Source organism: Adiantum capillus-veneris, chromosome 10, assembly GCF_014529385.1.
Source record: "Adiantum capillus-veneris isolate H3 chromosome 10, ASM1452938v2, whole genome shotgun sequence".
Classification (NCBI taxonomy): Eukaryota; Viridiplantae; Streptophyta; class Polypodiopsida; order Polypodiales; family Pteridaceae; genus Adiantum; species Adiantum capillus-veneris.
The window spans coordinates 162,136,723-162,147,979 of NC_140940.1; positions in this window are offsets into that span (position 1 = coordinate 162,136,723).

The following is an 11,257-nucleotide window of genomic DNA, read 5'->3' on the forward strand; positions in this document are numbered from 1 at the left end:
TTCTTCTTCTATCAACAACTACTCAACACCAACAAAACAACAAACAAATCTAAGCTAAACTAAAAATACTGTCAACACGAAAGACCCAGGAATACCCCACTTCCTAGTATCTCTCGAGATCTTCGGAGTCCACCACTCCTAAATCTTTTCTAACTAAAGTATACAAAGTAGTTTATACAACTCACCTCGTAGGATTAGTCTAAGGTCACCTACTTAGGGCTCTCGTCCCCGGCAGCGGCGCCAAATGTTAAGGAGGTTACGCCGCTAGCGGAAGCTAAATAGCGAGAACTCAACCACCAACAAAATTTGTCAGACGAGGATGGAGCTTCACCCGCAGACGCATGGAAACAACTAGGTGGGTGTCAAATCACCTACTCGACCTTCTAATGACAATCACTACTAAGGAAATCAAATCTAAGTTCTAAAATACGCAAGTGACTGAAATCCGTACTAAGAACGAATGCTATACGAAACAGGATCTAGAATCATTGAATCGATCTCAAACTCAAGGGGAAGTCTATACACTAGGTAAGAACAACACCCTAAAGACTTGAACTGCAAAATCAACCTATAACCACTCCGTGCGATAAACGCGTATGAAGACAGGCCAAAAAATACAGGTGATCGAAACCTGACCTCGATGGTACTAATACGTAGCTCTACTCGTTGTGCTTCTATAGATATGCTGCACGCTCAATTCCGACACACGAGTTGGAAGAAAACTCACACCGAAGCTCGTAGGAACTTACCACACATAGAAGCCGATAGCGCGCACTCTTGGTATCTGTGCGTAGCTCTCGCCATTGCTAACACAATGGCGGTGTCGCTTCTCCAATGGCGGCTCCGTAGCTCGCGTAGCAAGTAGATAAGACTGTCTCAGCCTTAGAGGTGAGAACATCTCTAACTAATTACATCAGCAAGTGAAATTACTTCGGGATTACAAGCTGGAAACTCAATTGAGTCCCGTTACTTAATGAATGGCTCAAATCAAAATTAATGTCGGAAAGACATTTATTACAATCAATGGTTAAAACTTGATGAGTGTGAGCAAAAATGTGGGTGTGATCTTCTGCTGGCTCAACACTCCCCCCCTCCGCGTTCATGTCGTCCCTGACATGACTTTTATGCTTGGTCAATAAAGTTCTGTCGTCTTGAGCATCTGCAAATGTGATTCGTATCGTAGGTTGCCGATGGTCAAGGTTGGGCCGAATATTTTGCTTTCGTGGGTGAAAAAGCCGGTGTAGAAAGCTTCTTCGAATGTTTGCATGTGGAAGCTAGGCAAAAACATAATCCTTTGGTATAGGAGGTGTAACACTTTTGGAGAAGGTTGCAATGAAAGATCGTACATCATATCACTCACTGTGTCAGCCGTCGATAGTAGACTCGAGGTCATGGATTTATCTGGCGCGAACACTTTAATGCAAGCTAAGAGAGTCCTGCAGATTTTCTTGAGCATCTGACATGAAAGGTCAGGAGAGCCAGTAAAGAGCTTGATGGTGCCTGTTAGGGTTTTCACCATGTAGGCTTTACCTATTCTCTCTCCTGCCTTTGGTCCTGGCATCCTGGGATAATTAAGCCAATTTGGCTTCTTTTCTGCAATCCTGCCATGCTCTTTCCAGTTTCTGACTCTTGGCACCGGGCAGAAGGTTGCATCCTCCCGAATCTCCTTTGGTGCCTCCACCAAGTAGATGAGGTAGGCTGGGTATTTTTTCAGCCAACCTTTCCTCCATCTAGGTTGTGAATCTACTATCTTCTTTGATTGTTCCTCCTTTGTGATGTCGCCTTCGTAAAGAGCGACATACTGCTCCTCCTCTATTCTCTTTTTCGTCTTTAGCACTTAAAATTTCATCAAAGGGAAAGGCAGGCTGGGTTGCATCCACTGTTCATGGAGCACTTTTGTGTCTAGTCCCTGAAGTCTAATGGAGATTAGGAGTCTCCTCTCCCATTCCATTTCCGCCTTGGCACTCTCCTCTGCTGACTTTTCTATTTGGTCATGGAGCCTTTGGTCTTCTTCTTCAGAGATTCTTGAAGTCGAGGCCACCTCTTGAGATGGGGCTGGATCTTCAATTGTGGTTGCCTCTCCAGTTTCTGGTAGCTCTATGGCTGCTCCACCTGATTCTTCTTGTGGTGTCTCTGTCTCTCTTCTTTGTTGCTCTTGTAGATCTTGGAGCTGTTTGCGGAGGGCTTCATTCTCTGTCCGTAGTGTTTGATTTTCTAATGTGAGCCTCTCCTCTGCGGCCAATGATCCCTCCGCAATGTGCAACCTTTGCACTTTCTCTAATCTCAGCTCTCTTTGTAAGCTTCGGACCTAGTCTTCCAAAGCTGGTATGATAGCTCCCTCTAGTTCGGAAGCTAAATAGCGAGAACTCAACCAACAACAGAATTTGTCAGACGAGGACGGAGCTTGACCCGCAGGCGCATGGAAACAACTAGGTGGATGTCAAATCACCTACTCGACCTTCTAATGACAATCACTACTAAGGAAATCAAATCTAAGTTTTAAAATACGCAAGTGACTGAAATCCGTACTAAGAACGAATGCTATACGAAACAGGATTTAGAATCATTGAATCGATCTCAAACTCAAGGGGAAGTCTATACACTAGGTAAGAACAACACCCTAAAGACTTGAACTGCAAAATCAACCTATAACCACTCCATGCGGTAAACGCGTATGAAGACAGGCCGAAAAATACAGGTGACCGAAACTTGACCCCGATGGTACTAATACGTAGCTCTACTCGTTGTGGTTCTATAGATATGCTGCACGCTCAATTCCGACACACGAGTTGGAAGAAAACTCACACCGAAGCTCGTAGGAACTTACCACACATAGAAGCCGATAGCGCGCACTCTTGGTATCTGTGCGTAGCTCTCGCCGTTGCTAACACAATGGCGGTGTCGCTTCTCCAATGGCGGCTCCGTAGCTCGCGTAGCAAGTAGATAAGACTCTCTCTCTCTCTCTGACTCTCTCTCGGACACAGTCACGGCGCTCAAAAACTCACTCTGATTAATAATCTGAATCTCCTTAGGTTACAAAAACTTTGGCTTATATACCTCAGCCTTGGAAATGAGAACATCTCTAACTAATTACATCAGCAAGTGAAATTACTTCGGGATTACAAGCTGGAAACTCAATTGAGTCCCGTTACTTAATGAATGGCTCAAATCAAAATTAATGTCGGAAAGACATTTATTACAATCAATGGTTACAAAATGATTAGTGTGAGCAAAACTGTGGGTGTGATCTTCTGCTGGCTCAACAGGAGAGTCAAGAGACACAACTAAGTTTGATGATGTTGCGATCTACACATTATCTTAGGGTTATGGGAACCCTCTCACCATACAAGCCTCTTATAATTTTTTTCCAAGCAACAAAAAACAAACACAAGAGCTCTTGAGTCACATACGAACAAATACTACAAAAGAATCTCAAAATGAAAGGGCATCACCTTAAACCAAACGAGATGAGGTTGCCAAGCATGAATTGGAGAGACTCAAGAGAGTTTTGAAACACGGTAGCACCCAACTTATTGATTCAATAGATGTGAAAGATTAGGTACAACTTTAATTGGAAGTTATGAATTACTCACTCCCTTGCAATGCTACAACTAGCGCAAAGAAGCTTTCCTATACACCACAAGTAATGGTGTTAACTGAGTCAACGTTAGTTTAACAAAAGCTGCTAAAGACCGAAGACGTACAAATGCACATCGAGGATGAATACAAAGACGCAGTAAAGATTGGAATTACACATTTTCCAAGTTTTCCCAAAATGGTCATGTATTGTAAATTCTCGATTTATTTCAAGCCATTGTAATATTTCGAATGTGTTACGGGCTCAATGGGAGTTCCAAGTTGTAAAGAATAGGTCACTTACTATGCCTAGGTTGCAGATTCAGTAAGTGGTGAGCCCTAAAGGCCTTGGTTGCTCGGACATTGCATATTTTTAACCTAGGTATATAAGGCAGTGTGTAAAAGAAATTAGGATTCTCAAGTCATTTGTTGAGAGCACTCTTTGGTGAGAGCTCTTGAGGTGTGTGGCTATGGAGTCCTTGAGCTTCTCCTTGCTCATGAGACTTGATTAACACTAATCAATGATTCATTCTCTTTCACTATGCCTCTCTCATACTTCTTATGATTGCCTATGATGCTTAGATTAGCTAGATCTTAACTAATTAGTGGTTAATCCCTCTCTAATCTTGTGTGATTGCCCTCTTTTGCTTATGTGTGCATGTAGGCTTGATTGGAGTGTGGTGCTCGATAGATCTATGTGTGTGTGCTTGCGATTAGTGTGTTGCATGATAGGATTAGTGTTGTGTACATCTTGCAATCGTAGTGTGTGTGATTGGGTTGATTAGAGGTGAAGAGAGGTGGATATGGATATTGCCCTTTATTACGGCTTCGCTCCTCCATAGGTCGAGAAGCTCAGTTAACCATTTGTGTTGCCATGATTAGCTCACTAACCATGTGAGTGTTTCCATGCCCTAGCTGGGTAGCTCATCCCTTCGGATTGATAATTTTGTTGGTCATTGGAGTTATTGCAACGATGGGACCCCCACAATTTGGCGCCGTTGCCCGGGATGATGGCCTACGCTAGTGTAATTGTGGCATAAACGAATGCGTTCCCTCACTAATCTCACTACTAATTTCACTTGTGCGTTTATGTTTTTGTGGATTTTGAATGTATGTGCATGAAGCATTGTGTTCATAATTCCTAATGTGTGACCATATCTTGCCAATTGTGTTTACACACTCTAATTTCTCACTAACCCTTTGCTAATTTGACTAATTTTTGCTAACTTACTAATGTGCTATGAAGGATTGGAGCAATCGACCATCCAATTGATTTTCAACGGAAAGGTAATTAAGGTGGTATTCTCAACCTCCCTAGAATCTAGAGATGTGTAGAATTGTGTAGATATCCCACCATGATTGTAAGGTCTCTACTTTCAAATTTCACACAAGTTCTATTACGCATTTGAATTTTTTTAAACCATCACTCATTATGTAAGATATTCAAGTTCAAATTATGAATCGTAGGTTGAGAAAACCTAGAATTTAAAATTTACGTTACAAAATTCTGACATGTTTAGCTATATGAATCACTAATTAACTTATTGTAAGACTTAGTTACTGATTGTAGAATTTTCTTTTACTACTGTAAAGTTAATATAAGACTCTAAAGTTTAACTTAAAAATATAAAGTAAATTATTATTAAGGAAATAAATAAAATAATTATAAAAACAAAAGAATACACAAGGATGACAAATGAAGACACATGGACTCACATAGAAGGGAACAAAGTGGGATACACTGCCACATGAAAAGGAGAGGCTAGTCTTGACTAATCATAATGAGGGGGAGCAGTGTGGCCTTATCTTTTGATGATAATGACAAAGTGGTGAAGCTGATGGGTACCACAAGGGTACCAAAAACGCGGGTATGATTTTTGGAAAAATAAAAAAAATTATTGTAAAAAAATATTTTTTTTTTGGGAAAAAAAAGTTGGACGTTTTCTTTTCTGCTATAAATAGAGCATCCATGCTCACACTTTAGACATAGAGATTGCCTCTATAGCGCTCACGAAGTGCTGCCACTTCTCTTAGAGAGAAGGCGTCCACAAACCACTAAGAGAGCAAAAACTCTAGTGGACTAATAAGGTGCGTATTAATTAAGCATTCAATTAACTTTAGGAATGATGTATGTGTGCTATCTCTTACTCTAATCTCTCTAATAGATTAGTAAGACTCAATTAGCTATGTGTGTATGTGTGTTGTCTCTTACTCTAATCTCTCTAATAGATTAGTAAGATTCGATTAGTTTTAAGAAGGATATGTGTGTGTGTGTGTGTGTGCTATCTCTTACTCTAATCCCTCTAATAGATTGGTGAGATTCAATAAGCTTTAGAAAAGGATGTGTGTGTGTGTGTGTGTGCTATCTCTTACTCTAATTTCTCTAATAGATTAGTAAGATTCAATTAGTTTTAAGAAGGATATATGTGTGTGTGTGCTATCTCTTACTCTAATCTTTCTAATAGATTGGTGAGATTCAATTAGCTTTAGAAAAGGATGTGTGTGTGTTCTCTTTTACTCTAATCTTTCTAATGGATTAGTAAGATTCAATTAACTTTAGAAAAGATGTGTGTGTATGTTTTCTCTTACTTTAATCTCTCTAAGTATACCTACTCTCTCTAGTTAGTACATCTTCACTATTAACTTATGCATAGTTATTTGAAAGTTAATACATAAGAGAACTCATCTTATTCTTATTATACATGATGAATTCTCATTCAACAATTTTATTGTCAATTAGATTAAGTAGAATTTTGAATAATACTAAAAATTGATTTAGTTGAAGTATAGAAATGGAAGTTAGAATTGGATTAGAAATGTCATGCATAAAAGTAATGCAGTCATAAACTTTCACTCGTAGTTTACACACTTAATTTTTGATTAATTAAGATTAACAAATATTTGATGTATAGAAATTAGATATAGAACAACAACACTAAGTGTGAATCCGAGTTGGCGAGGGTTCAAATTACAGACTCTCTTTGGAAACAAGAAGACTACTAGGGAAATTGATCAATTTAAAGTTCTAAGTGTATAACATAAGTGTAGTACAAAAAAATGGCTCCAAAGCGTGCTCGAACACAAGGTGCTAATGATCATGAAGCCGGTACAAGTAACGGTGGAACTCCTGCGGAACATGTTATGTCTCCACCAATCGGACCAATCGGAGCTATGGTATAGGTTAATATTTCAATTTCAAGTTATGTAGCATTGCATATGCGACGAGACCATAGGAATATAGTATTTACCTTATGAAAAGAAAACACGGACCGAAACCACGGGGCTTGACCGCAAGAAACTCGGCATATGTTTGACAAGTAGAAAAGATTGTCTGGTTAAACTGGTTGCTATAGTAAAGAATGTTTATCCAAAACCTTCGGTATGGTTTCTCTCAAGTCTCTCTACTTATTAGCGCTGGTATTATGTGGCAGTTGCCGAGGCGTGAGATGACGCCCATGATGGCACCGCTGATGCTGTGGTGGGAGTACACCCAGATGAGCCAAGTTGGGTATTGTAGTTTTGTTTTGCCGTGGCGTGAGGATGACGCCCAGATTGGCACCATTATTGCTGTGGACGGGAGTACATCCAGATTAGCACAACGAGTACTTGTCGAGCGGTATGGGACGCTCATGAGGACAAGGGTTTTTATAAATAATGTATATACCGATCGGACATAATAGCGCTAGTAGAGATTCTTGAGTGAACCTAATCCAAGGGTTGTTGGTTTACAATTGGATGACTTTTAGTTTGACTATTGTTTGTAATACTGTTTGAAGGGATGTTTTAAGGAACCAGTATCATAAATAAAGTAAAGGAACATGTATGTTTAAACAGTGTGGTAGTAATTAGATAACAAAAGAAGGGTGAGTGTGGTGTGGAAAGTGAGAGAATGATACCCCGACGGTATCATTCTATGGACGGGTGGACCCGAAGAGTCGGGTAACTTTCCAACGCTAGGAATTGTTTTTTTTTATAAAGTCATTAATCTTAAAAGAGACAAACCTTGGCGGCTGTGCTTCTGAAACATGGGTAAAAAAGCGCACAGGTTGGTCACTCTAAGATTTATACTTTTAGGTATAATTGATTATAGATAGTTTTTAGATAGGGTTATGGTGGTCACGCTCCGCCATAGCGAGATAGGACCAATCCTTCACTAACGGTTCATGCCTGTGGCTAAGTAGTAGCTAAGGCAATGTCCGTTGGTTTTTCCTTCTCAGGATTGGAGACCTATCAAAGGTACTCCGCTCCTCTCGACAAGGGGCAGGGACCTCACACTGGTATCAGAGCCTAGGATGAAGCTTGGGGAGATTTTTAGATTGATGTTTGGATGTTGAAGGATGCTAATGTTTGAAATAATAGAAGAACCTAGAAAAATTGTTTTGAGTTTTTATATGGTATTGAAGATTGAGCTTTACTGGTACAGGAAAATGTTCATTCAGCCTACCAAAAATTGCAGGTGTTCACCATCATGTTTGAAAATACATGCCAATCACCAAATTATCAATTTCGAAAAAGGGTGATGATGATTTTGGATAGGGTGTTTGCACCACCTATCCCAAGGGTGCATAGAGGATGGGGCATCAACTGGAGTCCATCTGGAGGAATCTATACCATCGATGCTGACAAGATATGGTGCATGGATACCAATCTCAAGAAACTTCGATGGGCAAAGGAGTTAAAAGTCATCGAAGTTTATCTTTTCATTGGTACTAAGAATCCAGATGCTACCATTACCTTGGGAGGAGAAAAGATATCTCAGACTCAATGGATCTATAACCAAGTTAGAAAAGTTATCCATGGTAGGATTCGACCCATATGTGTATCTTGTAGCTTTCAAGGGTCAAAGGAAACTTATTATTTTGATCCTTTAGCCTATCCTTTTGTAGTCACTAAACTCAAAATATAGAGACATTACAATCCTTGTACCTAAAGACTACCAACCTTGGTAGCAAATAATGTGTATATAAATAAAGTTTGGATTAATATTATCTTTTGTTTTTATTATTGTCTGATCAAGTTTTGCCTTAAAGTGGATTAAAGTTAGAGTATCCCATAAAGTTTCACTTAAGCTATATTGCACAGAGTGCGATGTACACATCTCTTCAAGAGAAAAAGCTACTTCTCAAGCAAGCTAAACTTCCCTCTTTCAAAGGGGAAGGAGCCCTAGTTGAGCGCGATGCAGAAGTGTGGCTCGAAGAGATGGAGGATTATTTTTCTGCTGCTGCTGGTACTACTCCCGATAACCAAGCAATGTTGGCTATGTTTCGTCTCACGGGGGATGCCAAGCTTTGGTGGAAACAACACTGCAAAGATAATCAAGTAGCTCAAAACACTCAAACTTGGGAAGATATTAAGTATGTTGTCAAAGGACGTTATCTTCCACCTGCACACCAATCTCTTAAGATGAATGAATTCTTCAACTTACGTCAGTTTCATCTTATAGTGGAAGAATACTACTCCAAGTTGTAACTCTTAGGCGCTATGCTCCGCCAATGACCGCAGATCAACAAGTAGCCCGTTTCTGCCAAGGGCTAAATGCTCCTTTAAATACTCGTCTAGAAGCCATGAGGCCTGTAAATTTGCAAGATGCTCTTTTAAGAGCTAAACCCTTAGCTAAAGAGATGTCAAACTCTCAAAGGGTACGAAATGGAAATACAACGAATGCTGGAAGAAGAGGACGGCCTATGATGTGGAACCAAAGGCAAGTTCACCCAGTTCACCAAACTCATCCAATAGTTACAGCTTCAACAAATGGAGCTCAAAATGCAGATCTTAGATGCTATGAATGCAACGAGCTAGGACATTTCAGGAATGTATGTCCTAGGCGAGTCTCTGCAAAAAATACACCTAATCGAGCTAGAGGACGAGGCCAAATAATAAATCGTGGAGGAAGAAATGGAGGACGAGGTCAAGGGCGCGGAATGGCTGCCAGAGTCAATGCTATCATAGGAGAACCAACATTGGGAGAAGAACAAGAGGAAAGAGAAACTCTACATGCTGCAATTGATAACCCAAGAGCAAGACAACAATATGTTGTCATTCAAACACATGCAAATCACCAAGGTGAAAAATTTGAGCTTCTTATTGATTGTGGCAGTACTCATTCTTTCTTGTCACCTAAATGTTTAAGGAGGTTAGGACGTAATCAACACCCTGCAAGAAAGATGAGAGTTGAATTAGCCAATGGAAAGGAGGTGTTATCTCAGTACACTGTAGGAAAAATAGATTTCAAGTTCGGAGAATACTCTACTTCTGCTACTTTTCGAACCTTACCCATAAGAATCTATGAAAGAATTCTTGGAATGGATTGGTTAGCCATTCATAATGCCAATATCCATTGTGCCCAAGGAAGTGTTACTTTTGTGGACAACCAAGGTCAAGAAGTCACTATTCAAGGCCAGAATGGACGACCAAAATCTTACTTGGTCAAAGCTAATCGTCTTTTGAAAGGGTTACGCAAGGGTCAACAAATTTTTGTAGTGAAGCTAAACAAAGTAGAAAAATCTTCTTCCAACCCTGAAACAATGTGGCTAGAAGAATTTTCGGATGTTTTCCCCGCTGAACTTTCTGAACTACCAGCACCTAGAGAGGTAGACCATGAAATCAAAATTTTTCCAGGTAGTGAACCAGTCTCAAGAGCGTCGTACAAGATGTCACTTCCAGAGGCAGCTATAGAACTCAAGGAGCAGCTCAAGCAGTTGATTGAGCAAGGGTTTATCCGACCTTGTACATCTCCATGGGGTGCACCTGTTCTCTTCCAAAAGAAAAAGGATGGCTCTCTTCGACTTTGCATAGATTATAGGGACTTAAAATAGGTTACCATCAAGAATAAATATCCAATTCCTCGTATTGATGAGATGCTGGACAGATTACATGGAGCCAAAATATTCACAAAGATCAATCTTCGATCTAGCTATCATCAAATTCGAATCCAGGAGGCTGATATCTCCAAAACAGCTTTCAACACTCGTTATGGTCATTACGAATTTACAGTGATGGCTTTCGGACTTACGAATGCTCCTGCAACTTTCAATCGTCTGATGCACGATATCTTTAGAGAATTCTTGGACGATTTTGTCCTAGTATTCTTTGACGATATCTTAATTTATTCCAAATCAGAGGAAGAGCATGAAGGACATGTTAGGAAAGTGTTAGAGCTTTTACACCGAAATAAGATGTATGCAAAGAAAAGCAAATGTACCTTCTTTACCCCTAAGGTCTGTTACTTAGGGTTTATCATTTCACCTGAAGGAGTTTTTGTTGACCCTGAAAAAGTCAAAGATATTATGGAATGGCCTCAACCCACTTCACAAACCGAAGTCAGAGGGTTCTTAGGTATCACAGGGTGGTACAGGATCTTTGTAAAGGACTATGCTCTTAAAGCTGCACCACTAACCGACTTGCTAAAGAAAGGAGCTATACTTTGGGAAGAAAAACATGAATCTTGCTTCAAACAGCTTAAGGAGTATCTTGCTTCAGAACCTCTCTTAAAACTTCCAGATTTCACCCAAGAATTTGAGGTGATCATAGATGCTAGTAACCTTGCATTAGGAGGAGTCCTTACTCAAGAAGGAAGGCCTGTAGCTTATACTTCTCGGAAGCTTAGGATTCATGAAGTGAATTATGCTACACATGATTTAGAATTCTTAGCAGCTATTCATGCTCTCAAGCTATGGAGACA